At 30.5% G+C, this 19478-nt stretch overlaps 1 long non-coding RNA gene across 1 annotated transcript; it reads left to right on the forward strand.

Moving 5' to 3' along the window:
- The first annotated feature begins 13782 nt into the window (after positions 1-13782).
- On the forward strand, positions 13783-16703 carry LOC107935559 (uncharacterized). The gene is made up of 3 exons (XR_001694225.2): positions 13783-14079; positions 14202-14279; positions 16410-16703. It is a non-coding gene; the product is annotated as an uncharacterized lncRNA (long non-coding RNA).
- The last annotated feature ends 2775 nt before the right edge of the window (positions 16704-19478 follow it).

Below are 19478 nucleotides of genomic sequence, written 5' to 3' on the forward strand. Positions count from 1 at the left end.
ACTTTAAATATCATTCTTCTAAATCATCTTATATACATTTTGGTAATGTGATATTTTTTGCAATTTTAATATGTTTTCAATGTTAAAACATCTCATCTCTCCATAAATTTGGAATTTAAATTTTTATCTTTTTATTTTTACAAATCTATTCTCACTACTTTTCAAATTTTAAAATTTAGATTTAATTATTAACACAATTAATTTTTTAATTTATTGGTATAAAAATTTAAAAATAATAATAATTAATAGACATATAATTCAAAAATGACATCCTAATGAACCTAAATTTTGACAAAATAATTTTATAAATGTTAATAGTTGGACCTAAATTTTAAAATCTAAAAAGTAAAGAGATTAAATTCCTAAGAATAAAAATATAGGGACCAAATTTTTAATTTACAAAGAATATAAAAACTTATAACATATTTTAACCTGATTTTAATTATTTCAATTCATTTTACTTAAATCAAAATGAAATTCCCAATATATAATCTTCAAATAATATTTCAACTATATTTATTTATTATTATAAATTAAGAAAAATTAATATTTACTTCATTATATTACATTTTGCTATTACATTCTACCTGAAATATTATTTTTATAACGATTTATTTTTGCCAACGAGGCATTGGCTAATTGGCAAGGCTTAAAAGTTTTGAGATTTCAGGTTCTAAGTCTTTACCCTATGTAAATGTGTGAGTTTTCCTATGTAAATGGCAAGTTTGTCGTGTTGTTATTGTTGAATCGAACTCTCTAACCTCGATCTCTATGGTTATGTCAGGTGTTGGTATTAAACATTTGCTCTAATGTTTGGTGTTGGTCATCGATGAGGTGCTAAATCAAGATTGGAGGTGTATGTTAAAATTTTTTTCTTCAAGAGTGTAACTTTGTTACGAATCACTTGTCTAAGAAGAGTTTGCAGATACAAGAACTAATCATTTGTTTTTGACCACCCCCTCCTAGCATCATTCACTTGCTGAAGGTAGATATAGAAGGTGTCGCGTTCCCAAGACTTATTAATTTAGTTTGATTAGGGATTTGGCCCTCGTTTGCAACAAAAAAATTAGTTTATATATTTGAGATCAAATATATGAATTTTGTAACATCTCTCACTTGATCCGGTAATAGATCCGAGCAAAAGATGTTACCTTTAAGCACATAATCATCTTTTGAAATCACATCCATACATTTGCTTTATAACATGTCTATTATATATTTATAGTTCATATTTACACTACCAAACCTAAGACATGCCATCTCTAAAGTCCAAATTTTATATATACAAAAAAAAACTTGGTCTTGTAGCTTGGATTCGTGATGTGATCCAAGTTGAAATAACTATGTACCTTCAATCTATTTTCTTTCACCTACACGTTTAAACAAATATGTTAAACTATGTGAATAGCTTAATAAGTACTGTTAGAATTATGTGACCCAAATTCTAAGAGATTGCTTGCAAGTCAAGTTAAACAAAAATATATTTTCTTTTTAGAAGATTTAGTATTTATTAGTATAATATATTTAGCATTTATTAGTATAGTTTATTTGACTTACTAATTTAGCCTATAAATAGGCTCCTTTACAATCTTAGAATTAAAGAGACACCCATTAGATTAGAACTCATAACACATTCAGAGAATTTTGTGTTTACGTTTGAGGGTTCTTTGTTTTACGGGTTTTCGGGGTTTAGTTTTTATCTCCATCTTTTGTACTATTCATTCTTTTGCCATTATAGTAAAATTATCTTTGCCCGTGGTTTTTTATCCTCTTTTGAGGGGTTTTTCCACGTTAAATTTGTGTGTTCATCTTCTCAATTTCTTCTACTATTTTTACTTGTTCGTTGCTTAATCGGGACGATCCTAACAAGTGGTATCAGAGCTAGTTTAACTTTGATAGATCAGCCCGTTCAGAGATGGCTACAACAAGGTTTGAAATTGAGAAGTTCGATGGTGAGACAAATTTCAATCTGTGGCAAGTTCGGATGATGGCAATTCTAGTTCAAAATGGCTTGAAAAAGGTTGTTACAGGGAAAAAGCCTGAGAATCTAAATCAAACAGAATGGGAAGAGCTTGATGAAAAGGCCTTGTCTGCAATCCAGTTGTGCCTCGCGAATACAGTATTGCAGGAGGTATTGATGGAGAAGACCTCATTCGCCTTGTGGAAAAGGTTAGAAACTCTTTATGCGACTAAGTCTCTGGCTAACCGTTTAGTGTTGAAACAACGTCTATTTACGTTTCGCATGAACGAAGGTGAGTTTCTTAAAGATCACATCAGTCAATTCATTACTCTTTTAAATGATTTAAAGAACGTTGAGGTTTATATTGACGATGAAGATCAAGCTATGCTATTATTGTGCTCTTTACCCTCTTCATACAAGTCTTTCAGGGAGACCCTGATTTATGGCAGAGACAAACTCTCGTTCGAAGATGTGAAGGGTCATTTGTTGAGTAGAGACAAACTCGACAATGAGTTTGATTTGAATAGCAAAGCAGATAAACAAGCTTCCGTTTTGGTAGCATCAAAGAAACGAGACAAAAGGTGTCGCTATTGCAAAAAGTTAGGTCACATCAAAGCAGATTGTTATAAACTGCGAAATAAAAGAGCTGCTGAGAGTAACGAGGAAGATGTAGCTGGTGCTAATTTGGTCGATGAAGGCGGTGATGATTTCTTGTTAGTGTCAACGAGCGATAACTCCAAGCTTACGTCTGAGTGGATCCTAGATTCAGGATGTTCTTTCCACATGTGTCCCAATAGAGAATGGTTCTCCACATACAGTTCAGTTGAAGGTGGAGTTGTGCACATGGGAAACGATTCATCTAGTAAAATAATCGGTATTGGTACTGTTAAAATTAGGATACACGATGGGACGATTAAGACACTCTCAGATGTCAGGTATGTACCTGATTTACGAAAGAATCTCATCTCCTTGAGTATTTTAGACTTGAAAGGATGCAGAATCAACATCGAGTCGAGCGACATTAAAGTATCTCGTGGAGCTCTCGTTTTGTTAAAAGGTAAAAGAACCGGCAGTCTTTATATTCTGGAAGGTTCTACAGTGACCGGTGAAATCGGACGTCCCTCGTCCGTTACAGAGTCAAAGTCAACTCATTTGAAGCGGAGGCAACTTGGTCATAGGAGGGAAAAAGGTATGACGTTTCGTTGAAGAGAGGTTCTCTTTTGGATGCAGGTTTTGAAAAGTTAGGGCACTGTATTCGTAAAAATCAGACCCGGGTTAGTTTTGATTTGGCAGTGCACAAGTCGAAGGCTAGAAGTCTTCCAGCTTCTAAGCATAGATTCGACTCAGTTAATTCCCTGCATAGTTTAAGATAGGCCCGTGGCGGGTTTTGGCAAAGATGGCATTGAAAGAATTCGTGTCAAGGTGGAGATTGTTAGAATTATGTGACCCAAATTCTAAGAGATTGCTTGCAAGTCAAGTTAAACAAAAATATATTTTCTTTCTAGAAGATTTAGATTTATTAGTATAATATATTTAGCATTTATTAGTATAGTTTATTTGACTTACTAATTTAGCCTATAAATAGGCTTCTTTACAATCTTAGAATTAAAAAGACACCCATTAGATTAGAACTCATAACACATTCAGAGAATTTTGTGTTTACGTTTGAGGGTTCTTTGTTTTACGGGTTTTCGGGGTTTAGTTTTTATCTCCATCTTTTGTACTCTTCATTCTTTTGCCATTATAGTAAAATTATCTTTGCCCGTGGTTTTTTATCCTCTTTTGAGGGGTTTTTCCACGTTAAATTTGTGTGTTCATCTTCTCAATTTCTTCTACTATTTTTACTTGTTCGTTGCTTAATCGGGACGATCCTAACAACTCAATTGAATTCAATCTTACCATTTATATATATACAATCTAATTGATTTTAATAATATTTATTCACTCAATTTCTTTCACTTATATACTTAAACTTTTAATTTATTTCCAAAACATAAAACCATTTAAATCAACCTTGTAATTTATAGTTTTCATTTTAACATATTAAAACTTCTTTCTCAATTCACAAACTTAACAAAATCATTTAACACTTAATTCATATATATTACTGAAACACATATATCTTTATCACTATAACACTTAAATCACTGAAGCACTGATGTTTAAATACATTTGCAAAGATCAAAGCCAAATACGAGTTCATGGCCTATAATGGAACTTCGATAACAGGAACTCCATTAAACACATCTTAAATCCCAATACTCCTTTCTTAATCCTATCCAAACCCCCAAACCACTAGCTTGATTCCCATCTAAACCCCTAGTGTAACACCCTAAAAATTTTCAGTGTCATTAACAATAATATTCCAAGAATGAGAATCATAAATTTGTAAAAGAAAGAATTTAGAGTTATTAAAAATATTTGTGGAGTTAGTTAGATATCAAAAAAAGATTACTAAAGGTGATAAACTATAACTTATTTCGTGTAACACCCTATACCTGACCTGATTGTGGGGTCCAAACTACAAGGTGTCATATTTGTTGCCAAAGAAACTACGATCAAAATAATCACAATTCACACCATTTAACATGCAAATATGAACAATATAAACAAACAATGTGATAAATAAACATTCTCGGGTCTTATACGAGCTTATGGAAGCTCAAAGCTAACCCGAGATCGAATCATGACTAATTATAAAAGAATCAAAATAAGGGTTGATGTCAGGACGTTAGCATTTCCACATCGTGATGTTGCCAAATAGTTTGTCACATCACTACGTCAATCCACTTGACATCGTGACATCACTCATTGTTTTGGCCTTGTCGAGACGACAGGGTTCCTCGTCTCAACGTGACATTACATGTCATTTCTCGTCGCGACAACATACATTTGACATTGTGGCGTCACATACTGTTTCTGTAAAATCTTTTTAGTGGAAAACCTGCAACTTTCCTTACCAATTCACAACATCATTAATTCATAATCAGTTTAGAATTGTAACATTATATCACTAATTTACATACCAAATCCTCAGCCAACATCAGTTAACACCATATCAACTATAACCTAACGACTTATTGCATTTCATACCAATTTATATACAATTCTTGCTATTTCATCTAGAATTATTAACATTATAAACAATCATATCAATTCAACTAGATTTTGATACCATTACAATCTATATTCAACCCACCATATACAAACACAACCTTTAAAACCAAAATACTTAAACCAAACTATATTGAATCTAAATTGCGTATATACATACAAGCAAACATATGTCATTCTTAAAATACCAAAACTAACATTACTTAACCTATTAGGTACATGCCAATTAATAACAAAAGCCAAAAATGAACAAACATTGTTGAGTACGAGATCGTTGATTGATGCTGAAGTCGATGCTCAAGATTCTCGAACTAAACCTAACTTGCGTTGGAAAATAAACCGTATACTGAGCAAATCACTCAGTGGTAATCTTTGATTCAAGATAAATAAATATATGTAAGCATCATGCACAAATTCAATCCCAAATCAAATATCAACCATTCTATATATGACACCTTCATTTACATAATAGCACAAATATAACCAATGATTATGCATATAAGTTCACCAAATGATCAACCTTTTCATAAGTTATTAGGTTCATTTCATGTACAAGATATAGCTACAATCAATTTAATTTATTTTTCATCTTTAGAAAACATGTATATGCGTATAAGTCTAACTTTATAATATATTGCATATCATTCCCAAGTCTATTGACTTATTAGTCCAATTGACCCCTAAGGCTCGTTTGCAATTCATTTAGCATACTGAAATTTCATGGCATATAACATTTCACGTATCAATTAAGCATTTCTTTCATTCCTAAACATGTTAACCAACACACACTTAGAACGGATACGCAATCCGTCAGTCTGGGTTGCTTGGCAATGATGACGCTATACAATTATATATTATTACCCTGGATTGCTTGACAATGATAGTTTTCCCACTAAATGATATGATAAAACTGTCACCCAGATTGCCTGACCATGATGACTCGAGTAAACACATTACCACCCCATATTGCCCGACAACAATGGTTTTCGATTAATTTCCTGACCCAATGGTATGCTAACTATATTTGACTTGGTTCAACAACTAATATGCTAATCAAATTTCAATTTCAATATACAATCCAATTCATGCTTATTCATTCCAATTTTCATCATCAACTTATCAATTCAATTCATAACATACAAATACCAACTCAAATTCATACCAATTTCGCATATCAATTAAGTCATAAAGTTTTCTATTCTATTCAATTTAGTCATTGCTTCGATATTCGATCCAAGTCATATCAACTCAGCTCAAGCAATAATCAAGACTCACCTCCAACTCCATAAAATACAAAATAATATAAATATGCAACAAACAAATGGTTCTCGAATCATAGAATTACAAATTGGAAAATTCAAGCTACTTGTCAATGGTTTTAAATTTTCCTTTCCCTCTCAACGAATTTGGGTCAACGCTAGCTATGGACTAACATAAACACATAGAACCATTAATAAATAGCCAACTCACAATCAATTATCAATTTATGCAATTTTTAAAATTTATTCAATTTAGTCCCTAAAATTAGGACTAGCCTAACTTTCAATTTAAAGCTCCAAATTGAATTCCAATTTTACCTTTATCCATTAGGGACCTCCTATTTTTAATTTATACATTTAATTTTACAATTTATTCAGTTTTGTCCATAATGTATGAAACTATAAATTAAGCTTTATAATTTAGTCCTTTTTCACATCTAAGCTTTAAATCTATCAATTTAACACCCCAAAAATTTCAATTCACTACAATGGAATCTTTCAAAGCTTTAAAAATTTTACAAATTGGCACATGGGCTAGCTAGATTAAGCTCCCATGACCTCAAAAACATAAAAATTACAAGAAAATAAATTAATTGCAGTAACCAATTTGTTGATTAAAAGCTTCAAAACCCTTTTAATGGTGTGGAGCTCTCTATTTATTTTCTTCAATTCGGTGGAGAAGATGATACCTCTCATCTCCCATCGAAACTAGTCATTTTATAACAATATTAACATGTTAATTAATTTAATTAACCTTTATTTAACTAAACAAAACTTGTTTTAATCCAGTTAATAATCCTATAACCTTACCGTCCACTAAAATATATTTAAATATGGTCTAAGTGCTATTTTAGACCTTTGGTTAATTGTAATTTAAGTTCTCAAGCCATTTTTAATTAAAAATCTATAGCAATTAAACTGTACAATTTAGTCCTTGAGCCCTAATAACACAATTCTGGCTAAATTACTTATCAAAAATTCAATTCACCTATATGATAACTCCGTAAATATTTTTTATTTAATATTTATAAGCTTGGTTTATGGAAACGGGGTCCCGAAATCTTATTTTCCAATATCATTGGAAATCTTACACTTTGAGATATTGAATTTAATTTGAAAGTAGGACTTGATGAGCTATTTTTCCCAATTTAGGAGGTTGAGTAATTTATAGAGGAATAAATTGTTAAAGGACTTATAGAGTAATAATACATGAGATATGTGGTGAACTTAAAATTTAAAGGAAAAGAGAATTTAAGGAAACATGGGTTTTATGGGTTTTATAAGAGCCATTAGATTAAACTTGTGATTTAATTTTAGCCCTTGAAGCTCATTAATGGCAAAGTGGTAACTTTTTTCAAGAAAGTATGTGTAGGAACTAATTTAGGCCATTGATTTAAAATCTCATGGGCAATCTTGGCCATTAATGTTGGAAGGATTTGGACTAGACTTGATCATGGGTCAGGCCACCCGCCTAGGCCCAAAGGCCCGCTTGAAAAGTGGGAGGGTTTTGGCAAAAATATAGGTCTGAAAAATGGGCTTGGACAAAAATATAAGATTCATTTTCTAAATGGCTCGGGTCTAAGGTAAGGTTTTTTTGCCCGGACCCAACCCGACCCGATCATGCCTGATTTTGCCTAATTTATTCTCTGCTATTGTTTGTTATTGTTTTACTGTCATTTTTCCATTGTATTGCTACTATGTTGTTGTTATTGTTTGGATATTATATAACTCTTGTTTTATTGTTAATTTTGCTACTATTTTAGAGGCATTTGCTTTCTAAGTTGCAACTATCTTAGTGTTATATAAGTATAAAGATTTTTTAATATATTTTCAATTTATTGGGAAACATTTATTTCAATGATTTTAGTGTATTTAATGTATTATATTTTTAAAAAAAATTATATAAAAAAATTTAATACAGGTCGAGTCGGGCTCCAGTTTAGTTTTTTTATTTGAGTCGAGCTTGGGCAAAATTTTAGGCTAATTTTTCGGGCTGAGCCTAGGCCTAAAAACGAGCCTAAATTTTGGCATTGGCCTGACCTTGCCCATGACTAGGTCTAATTTTGACCATTTTAAAGAGTGATTTGTAGCCTTTAAATCAAATGACTAATGCCTACTTGCAACCATTGTATTTAAGGATCAAAAGGGAACTTTAAATATGACTTTTTGAGATGAAAAAAAAAATGAAGAAACCCCTTCTTTTTCTCCAGCAAAAAAAAACAATTGTTTGTTTTTTTTCATGAGAAAACATTTTTTCTTTCATCTCTTTTCATCTTCCTTCTTCTTTACACCAGCCCCGTTTGAAGCCCTAAAGAAATCATAGTTAATTTCTTGAAAGCCCATGAAAATTTCCACTAATGAAACCTTTTTGTCTTAGTTTTAGCTTTGGAGAGTTGAGAATTAAGAAAGAAGGTGCGGAGAAAGTTTAGAAAGCATGGAAAGGTTAATGAAGCAACGTGAGAAATTTTGGGTTCATATTGTATTTCATGTTTCATTTTAGTAAGAATTTATATTTTAGCTAAGTTGAAAATGTGTAATGATTGAGTATTAATTTTGTGTTTATGTATGTATTTGAAAAAGAAAGAGGTTAAGAAGAGTGGGAATATCAAAAAAATAAATTAGAGAGCAGTGTCAATTTTGAGCTCGATAAGGTATGTGCTCTCTTGAATTCCACATTACCATTGAATATTTATGTTTGAGTGCTTATTAAAATGCCTAATATCTTTATTGAGTATCTTAAAAGTGGCAAAATGATATAGGACTTTGTTGAATCTGGTGCCTTAAGTGTAGTATATTCGTTTTGTATACTTGTATTTTTTTCAAACAGATTGGTTTAATAAAATTATCCATAAATTACATTAATACCCTTTGTATATATTCGTCAATAGTTTTTGCACGCAAAGCAAAATGGAAGCAAATATTGGCTCACTACTTATCTAATATTTAACTAATACTAAGTGTTATTATGTGGTCGGATTGTAATATGGAAAGACAACTTATATCAGTATATGAAACTAAAATGTCCTTAGTCTAATTGGAAATGAGCAAACTGATTCAAAGACTAATATGTCATCTATTAAGTCTAATTTGGGAGATGATTTATCTCAAGTATTAGAACGGATGACTCCCAAAAGATAGAGACATAGATGTAATTAATTGGATTGACAGTATATTAAACAAGACCTAAGTAGAATATATCCTAAATTTATTTATGAATTTATTCACTTATGAAGTTCATAGTGTGACATACCTTAATCATGAGTGGATGATGGACTATGCATGTGTGACTCATATACTTTGATGCAAGTAAAAGCCTAAGTTTATATGGATAAGGAACAAAAAGTTGGTGCATTGGATATACGAATTTTGCAATATGTAGCATCATTCACAATAATGAAATTTATAGCCCAGGAAATGAGTAAATGATATCCTCGAATTGGAATTACATGATAGATGAAAGATAAATTGGCCACAGGTCATTTGTCTTTGTGATAAATGACTTAATTACTATTTGATAGTAATTGACTTTTCATAAACGAAGATGTAATGGTTACCATGAGATAAAATAGGATCATATTGGGAGAATGAATTTATCCTAAAGAGATTAAGGATATTCTATGAGGGTAATGCACTTATGATAAGGTCATTAGATGAAGACTAATCGAGTAGCTTTCGTAATGATATGTAATTAGGGAGAGCTCATTCACGATACTATAGTGGAATGACTTCGTGACTAAATGAATTTATAATTAATAGGCGAAAAGCTAGAACTTAATTATAAATAATTTGAGCCCTAATTATATATGTTCAATTAGTCCCTTCACTAGCTAGTTGAAACTAGAAATGAGTTGCATGTAGAATCAAATGAACATAAATGGATGAAAATGATAAAATTAGAGAAATGGAATACATTTTAAAATGAATGTGTTTTCTCACTAACTATGGAAATGATATGAGAATTAATTTAAGTTTTTTGAATTATTATTTAATCAAACAATTGAAGTTTAAAAATTAAATTAAACCAATTGGTCATTGTGAACCCATTGAATATGAAAATTAGATATATTTTCTCATAGATTCTTTTCCGATAAAGTTGCCATGACTTTAACGGAATTAGAATTGGATTGAGAAAATTATTTAAAAGAAAAATTAATTTATCTAATTAAATTAAATTAATAAATAATATTTATTTTGAGAAATAGAAAAACATGTACTGAGTTGGATTAAATTATGAATTGTTGGGTTAAAAGTCTTGGAAGCACATATAATTGGATCTAATATAGAAGAAGCCCCAAAACCCCTCATAATACATATGAGGGACGACAAACCTAGTATATTTAACTAGCGTGTGTCGCCCCCTTCTCCTTGTTAAACTAGGAGACTAGTTTTTCTATCAAATAAGTATTATTTGTGTTCTACTAATTCAATCGAGATTCTTTTATCTCTCCCTATAAATAGATGACACTGGTAGAGTTAAAAATATACAACTTTGAGATATTTTTATTTTGCCAAAAATAGTAAGAATTTATTTTATAAGTATAAATTATATTTTCTAGGAATAACAATTCTATTGATTTCTATTGAGAGAGAATTACTTTCCTACTGAAAGTAAGAGATTGTTTCTAGTTTTGTATTTTGTTCATGACTGTTTGAGCCCACATTCGAAGTGATTTGTGGTACGAGAATAACAAAGAAGGTCATTTGGTTGAAAGCCAGAACATCTAGGATCTATCTAGCACAAAGCACAAATACTTTCGGGAAGAGTTTATTGCTATAAATATCATAAACCAACTCAGTTTTCAAATTTTTAATTTTTCTTTGTAACAAAAAACTATTTTTAAATCAGATTTTTTCCAATAGACTTGTATGCCTCTAATGAGATGAATGAATTTGAGAAATAAAATCATTAACAAGTATGTAAATTAGACTAGTTGACAAGGAAGTTAGAACCAAAAAAAAGAAAGAAAAAAAAAAGAGACTAATAGATAATGAAATGGAAAATACTATGAGTTGTTATAATGTAAGTGTGCTTGTTGATGGGGGGGGAGTGAAATGATAACTGTTGAGAAAATAGTTAAAGTATTGGGCCTAACTTGAAATGTGAAACAGTATGAATCTCATTGAACTTATACTACCATTAAGCTTAATTAATGTGAGCTATGAAAACGTTAATTACACTACAGGAAAATAGGGCTTTAGCGGCGTTTTATTAAAAAACGCTGCAAAAATTGTAAAACATAGAGCAATAGCGGCGTTTTACCAAAAACACCGCTAAAAACTGAGCAATTGCGGCGCTTTTGGTAAAACACCGCTAAAAGACAGAGCATTAGCGGCGCTTTTGGTAAAACGCCGCTAAAAGATAGAGCATTAGCGGCGCTTTTGGTAAAACGCCGCTAAAAGTCATATAACTCTTAAAATCTTAAACCCCCAAAAAATCATAAGCACTGCTTTATAACCCCTAAAATAGTAAACCCCTAAATCCTAACAAACCCTAAACACTAAACTATAACCCTTAAAACCTTAAATGATACAATAGGTGCATTTTTAGTGGCGCTTGGTTATAAACGCCGCTAATGTTAAATTATTTTGTTCAAAACTTCGTCGTTTATCTGTCTTATATATTTTTTACCCACACCTGATACACTTAACATTTTCTCCATTTTTCCCTAGTTCTATTTCCCCCTTCTTCCTCATCCTAAATCCCTAAAGTATTATCACCCATTCCCAAATTCGACATCCAAATCCCTAACGAATTTAATAATAATAAAAAAGTAATTTTAATAATTAAACTTAAATTCAGAAATTTGAAACATAGAGGAATTAAATTCTTAAGAATAGAAATATAATGACTAAATTTTAATTTTACGAAAAGTACAAATACTTATCTCATATTTTAGCTTTTACAGATTAAGTGGTTTAGTATTCAATTTGTTAAAGTATGTTAAGAGAATTACTTTTTCTTTTTTAAGATTTAACACTCCTATGTGAGAAAATATTATTTAACTCGTATATTTATTAAAAGTTTATATAAAAATTAATTTAAAAGTCTATATAAAAATTAATTGTTATTTTAATCATAAAGTTAATTGTGTTTCGAATTTTTATTATAGAAAAATATTTGTTAAAAATGAAAAAAATTAAAATACTGTTATTTAAAATAATTTTAAAGTTTTTTGGGTATATGACTTATTGGTTTTTAATTATATATTAAATAAATTCTTATATAATAGTAAAAGAGATAGTCTTAATAAATTTTAAAATATTGAATTAATTATCATTATAGTTTAAGATTTATGGCTTAGCGTATATGATTTAGGGTTTAAAATATAAGAGTTACTATTTTAAGGTTTATGGATTATGGATTATGGATTATGGGTTTATGGATTATGGTTTACAGTTTATGGTTTAAGGGTTGGGGTTTAAGGTTTAGGTGTTAGGGGTTAGGGGTTATGGGTTATGGATTTAAGGGTTATGTTGTATGATTTAAGGTTTAGGGGATAAAAGTTAGGGGTTTAGGTTTAGATTAGTTAATTAGTATTTTTTAATTTATATATTAAATAATTTCTTATATATTCGTAAAAGAGATAATATTAAGGCTCTGTTTGTTTGCATGTAAAATGTTTTCTGGAAAATGATTTCTGGAAAATAATTTCTTGAAAAATGATTTCTGGAAAATGATTTACTTTTCTGGTGTTTGGATGAATCTGTGTAAAATATTTTCTGTTATTTGGCAGATTTCCTGAAAATATTTTCCTGAAAAGCTGTTTTAATAAAAATTTATATATTTAAGAATTTATTATCTTTTCCTTGTTTGATTGAGTTTACTTTATATATATATAAATTTATATTTTAAATTTATACATTAATAAAAATTTTTCCTTCATATTTTACCCGGGTATAATACGTTGCTGCTGGTGCTCTGTTTGAAATTCTTACTTTACCCGGTTAAAGTGTGTTAAAACTCCAACAACATATTATACTTGTTATGGAAATATTTTAAGCAGCTTTCTTTTCTAACATTCACTGGTTTACATAAGAAAAAGACAATTCTAAATATCCCAACTCATATCTCCATTTTATGATGAAATTTGTTAAATGATGAAATTTTATGTAATCAATTAATGCTTTTATATTTAAAAATATTTAATCTAAACAATTTGATATATAAAAATATATAAAAAATTAAAATTTAATCTAATTATTTTAAATATTACTTAAATTTTAAAAAAAAATTATTTAAAATTAATATAAAAGATATAAAAATTCAATATAAAAATTATAAAAAAGTCAAAAATTAGCGGCGTTTATGATAAAAACGCCGCAAAAGACAAGCAATAGCGGCGTTTATATAAAACGCTGCAAAAGATAATCAATAGCGGCGTTTATGATAAAAACGCCGCAAAAAGTAATTTATTTTAAATAAAACGGTACCGTTTTGATAAAATATGCGGCTAAATTTTAGTTTTGATTGAAACGAAGCTGTTTTATTTCTCCCCCCCCCCCCCCCAATTCCCTTCTTTCCCGATTCCACTCTCTTTCTCAGCCTGTACTTCTACTTCTCTCCCCCGATTCTCTTTTCTTTCCCAATTCCCTTTTCTTTCTCAGCCTTTCTCTGACTAAGCCATTTGCCTAAATCATAGTTCCCCCGAAACCCTCATTTTCTCCCAAATCATAGTTCCCCCAAAACCCCAAAATTTCCCTAAATCAAACCCATTTGCTGTCTCCCTCTCTCTTTTCGATCGACAGGTATTATAATTTTCTAATCAAACCCAAAGCTCCTTCTTTCATTTTGATTTCATTGCAGCAAGCAAGCCGTTTATTTTTGATTTCATTTCGACTTCGATTTCACTTCTGTTTTATTTTTGCAGCAAGCAGAAAGATTAAGGGATTTCATTTTGAAATCAAACCCGATTGAAGGCTACCTTTGGCGAGTCCATCAAATCAAGGTACTCTTATTTACTTGTTCTTTTGAATCCTAGACTTTAGCATGCTGACATTTATATTTTTTTTCTTTTGTGTTCTTTAGTATATGCCATCTATTGGGAATTTTATTGTTGTTCTCTTTCCCTCTGCATATGTAGTTAGTTTCCTATTATGGGAATTTATTTTGTTGGTTTTGATTTCTGCGTTTGATTTTGGCTTTTTGGTTCTTTGAGTCGGAAGATTGATGGCCTTTTATGGGCTAGTTTGATTTATATTGGCATTTGATTATACATGATTGGAAAATGGTTTAATATGTATAGATTCTCCAAGACTAGAAACTTTATCCTTGATGTTTCAAGTTACTGAATAATGAACTTGGCTGTCTTGAAACTACAACCTACACATGAGTAACCTTCGATACCGTAAACATGTTTTCGGTTATCAGTTCAGTGTCTTCTTATGTGATCATTGGTAGAAGCAATTTCTTGTAGGATTAGATAGTTTGGGTTAGATAACCCGACCTATATTGAATTGCTTGCTCTATTTATTGTGTTTTGGTTTCAATGGTCAATATTCTGGGCTTATTAAACTCTAAAAATGCGTGTCGCCAGTCATCCTCATGAAAACATGCCTCAAAAACACTCTTTGCTTCTGCTGTTGTGCTTGTGCTGCCTTACACTCAAATATTTATGTTACCAATCTTAGCTGGTCCAGTCACCTTTTCTTCCATGATCTTCTGCATATTGTGTAACGTTAATACATCCTTCCTTATCCTGCATTGCTTTTACACTGTTAAATAGCGAGTAGTAGCTATCCCTGAAGTTTTCTGGCGAACTTTAGAGTCATAAAAACCCTGGCTAAAGACTTCCTGATTCTGAAATTTGCTGCCTTACTTTGGAGGGCACCTATTGATATAATTAATAATTACGACATTTTTTAGGTAAAATAATGTGAATTTGCATTTAATTAAATTGTTTATTTACCATAGAATCTTTTTTTCGCAAGCCCCATGATATATATTTTCATTTCTCATTATTTTATTCTAAGATCTTTTTATCATAATACTAAATCTACAGTTAATGGCTCTCTACATACTATTGGTGCATGCCTCGCCAGCTGTTATCAATTTTATTATGTGCATGCCTTGCCATTTTCTTTTTATTTTGGTATATATCATTGAAGCTTGGCAGTATACATACTATTGGTGCTTATAATTTGCTCATATCGTTGGCTTTCATTAGTGATACCGTAACTGCATATTTGTTTTATTTTCTCCTTAATCCTCAAGTCATGCTCTAAGAAATATATGTTCTGGTGTTGATTTTTTTTATGCATGCTTAATTTAGTAAAAATGTTGTGTATTCATGGAATTTTTGCAACGATTCTTTTTATATAAAAAGTAAAGGAGCATTCTGGAATTAAGATGAAATGTAAGATTTTTAGAAGCAAATTAATCAATTAATACTTTTAATCACATGTATTAATCTATTACAATTTATTCTTATTTTTTTATTTATATACATGGTTTCTACAGGAATGAAATTTGATAACATTAATTCATGAAATATGATAAACCCTGTTTTTATATATTCTGAAAGCTCAGAAGAAGGCACTACTAGATCATGTAAAGTTTTATTTTGGCTGCTAACAACGAAAAGGTCTTCTAATTCTCTCATCAAATGGAATTAAAAAGATGAAGTGAAGCTCTCTATCAAATAACTTGTTCACTTAAATTCTTTTTACTTGCCATTATAGATTTTGAACTACTTTAATCTCTGAACTGTTAAAAAACTTAGCTTGTTTTCTTGCTTGTGTCTGCCATTCCAATCTTATCAGGATGATGCAATATGTGCCTTCCTATGTGATAATAAATTTGAAACCAAATTCCACAGTTTCGCTTTCTTTCATGTTTGATGTGCTAGTATCTTTAGGTTATCTTTGAATGAGAGAAATGAAATGATTTGTTTGGTTGGCTTGATATATATCTATATTTAATGGTAATTGGAGATATGTTTTGAGTGATTAGGAATATTAGTCCTTTTGGTGCATACAAGGACCAGTTTCTATTAGTAGTAGTAGTTTTAAGTTGGTTAAGTATTTGTGAGGCAATAGTGTGCCCTGAGATCTTATAGATTATGATTGAACCTTCACAGGAAAGGTAGAGATTGAAGCTCAAATCTTAGCTGCTGAAGCAGCAGCAAAAATGAAGGCAGAGGTTGAGCTGAAAAAGCTACGGGAAAGAGAAGAGAAGCTACTGGAATTACATTACAAAAGGTTTTTATCTTTTTCTTGCGTTTTCTTTTTTGTCCTTATTATGTTTATATAGTGGAGGGTTTTAGAGGCTAGAACACTGTAATACCATATAGTATATACAAAATATGAAACAGACCATGCCATTATTTATTGAACAGGTAAAAAACACTTGAGTTCTAACTTTTGAATTTTAATTGTGCTATTAATTTATTATTTTAAATTGTAAATTTAAATTCATTAATTTTTGTATTTAGTTTTAAAGTTAAAATTTTAATAGAAAATTTTTATATTTATATCATTCAATATTTTGATAATGAATTTTAAATTTTTTTATATTTTTCACGATTTTTATAATACTTTATAATTTTTTTTCAAATAAACGCCGCAAACGTTAGCGGCGTCGGAAATAGTGGCATTTTTAGCGGCGCTTGGAAAAACGCCGCAAATAGTTTTAGTGGCACTTGAAAGCGCCGCTAAAGGCCTAAAAAAACGCAGCTAAAAGTCAGTTTTGCTATAGTGTTAGATTATCAACTTTAAAATTCAATTGATAAGTGATATGGCTAAACAAGAGGTTAGATAAGCATTTTGATGTGGGTTTAATTGAATATGAAAGAGGAAAAGTAGGAAATTTCATCTTGAATTTTTACTTATTAAGAATTGAGAGTAAATCCCATAAATGGGAAATAAGGATTTGTTGCAAATGATAATTGATTTAGACCTTTAAATAAATGAAAATTGATGTCAGTAATTAATTTTTATAAGAGTTAAAGTTTGGTACGAATATGATTAATTTTGGTATCATAAACCGGTGGCAATTCAAAGGCAGTGAAGCAACCTTAAAGATTTGGAAAAAATCGAATTGAAGTAAAGCCATACATAGTTAAAAATTTTAATGAAACAAAAATAAGTTGTATATGAATTTTGAATTGAGAACTAAAAATATTTTAGTGAAGACAACTCAAAACTGTCTGGTAGCTAGGGATGAGTAAAATTCGATTCGATTCGAAAAACTCAATAAAAAATTCAAATTTTGAATTACATAGTTTGAGTTATTTGAGTTAATCAAGTTATTGGGATAAACTCAAATAAAAATTAAGTTTTTCAGTTTAACTTAAATATGAATTACACAATTAAAGTTATTCAAAAATTCGAATAAGAAAAGGCAAAACTACATTGTTTTGATAAATGTTTACCTTTCTAAAGTTAAAAGTCAAAACCATTAAGTTAAAAGGCAAAATTACGTCATTTTGATAAATGTTTACTCATTAAATTAAAAGGCAAAACCATTATATTGTTTATGTAATTAAATAATCTTGAACTTTGTCTACTAGTTAAATAATTAGTCCATGTAAACGCAACATTGAGTATAAATAATAGGATTCATTAACTCGACTTGACTTTACTCAGAATTTTTTTGACTTGATTTGATTCGATTGGAAAAAAAATTCAAATTGATTTCGGTTGCTAAAATAGGATTTGTCAACTCGGCTAACTCAAAATTTTTTTACTTGATTCGAGTCGACTCGATTGAATACTCACCCTTACTGGTAGCAGCCCTATTTTGACGTCGAAAAAGTGCTGCAGCTTTTGTGCTTGCTATTAAATTCTAAAATTTTTATGGGAGAAAGGCAATTGAGTATAGTTTCTAAAACAACAAACAGACCTTGATTTTGAATTTGTGGAATGAGATATAAACAAAATAGTGACTGATCTACTACGGTTAGACAATCATGTAATTTTAAAAAATTAGGTTATTTAAATTATTTTGTATATATGATTTTAAATGAAAGAAAAAGGTATCTATTGAGAATGGATTATGTTAGGATAGACCAGATTAAGCAACAAGTAAAAAAAAATAACGGAATAAATTGAGAAATTGAACAGACAAATTTAATGTGGAAAACCCCCCAAAAAGGATAAAAAACCACGGGCAAAGATAATTTTACTATAATGACAAAAGAACGAATAGTACAAAAGATGGAGATAAAAAACTAAATCCCGGAAACCCGAAAACAAAGAACCCTCAAAACGAAAACACAAAATTCTCTAAATGTGTTATGAGTTCTAATCTCTAACAGGTGTATTTTCTAAGGTTGTAAAAGAACCTATTTATAGGCTAAATTAGTAGGTCAAATAAACTATGCTAATAAATGCTAAATATATTATACTCATAAATACTAATCTTCTAGAAAGAAAATATATTTTGTTTAACTTGACTTGCAAGCAATCTCTTAGAATTTGGGTCACACAACTCTAACAATCTCCACATTGACACGAATTCTTACAACGCCATCTTTGCCAAAGCCTGCCACGGGCCTATCTTGAACTATGCAGGGAATTAACTGAGTCGAATTTGTACTTAAAAGATGGAAGACTTCTAGCCTTCGACTTGTGCATTGCCAAATCAAAACTAACCCGAGTCTGATTTTCACGAACACAGTGCCCTAACTTTTCAAAACCTACATCCAAAAGAGAACCTTTTTTCAACGAAACGGTCATACCTTTTTCCCTCTTATGACCAAGTTGCCTTTGCTCCAAACGAGTTGAATTTGACTCCGTAACGGATGAGGGACGTCTGATTTCACCGGTCACTATAGAACCTTCTAGAATATAAAGACTATCGGTTCTTTTACCTTTTAACAAAACGAGAGCCCTACGAGATACTTTAATGTCACTCGACTCAATATTGATTCTGCATCCTTTCAAGTCTAAAATACTCAAGGAGATGAGATTCTTTCGTAAATCAGGTGTATACCTAACATCTGAGAGTACCCTAATCGTCCCATTGTGTATCCTAATTTTGACAGTACCAATACCAATTACCTTACTAGATGAATCGTTTCCCATGTGCACAACTCCACCTTCAACCGAACTGTATGTGGAGAATCATTCTCTATTGGGACACATGTGGAAAAAACATCCCGAATCTAAGATCCACTCAGACGCAAGCTTAGAGTTATCGCTCGTTG

Source organism: Gossypium hirsutum, chromosome A12, assembly GCF_007990345.1.
Source record: "Gossypium hirsutum isolate 1008001.06 chromosome A12, Gossypium_hirsutum_v2.1, whole genome shotgun sequence".
Classification (NCBI taxonomy): Eukaryota; Viridiplantae; Streptophyta; class Magnoliopsida; order Malvales; family Malvaceae; genus Gossypium; species Gossypium hirsutum.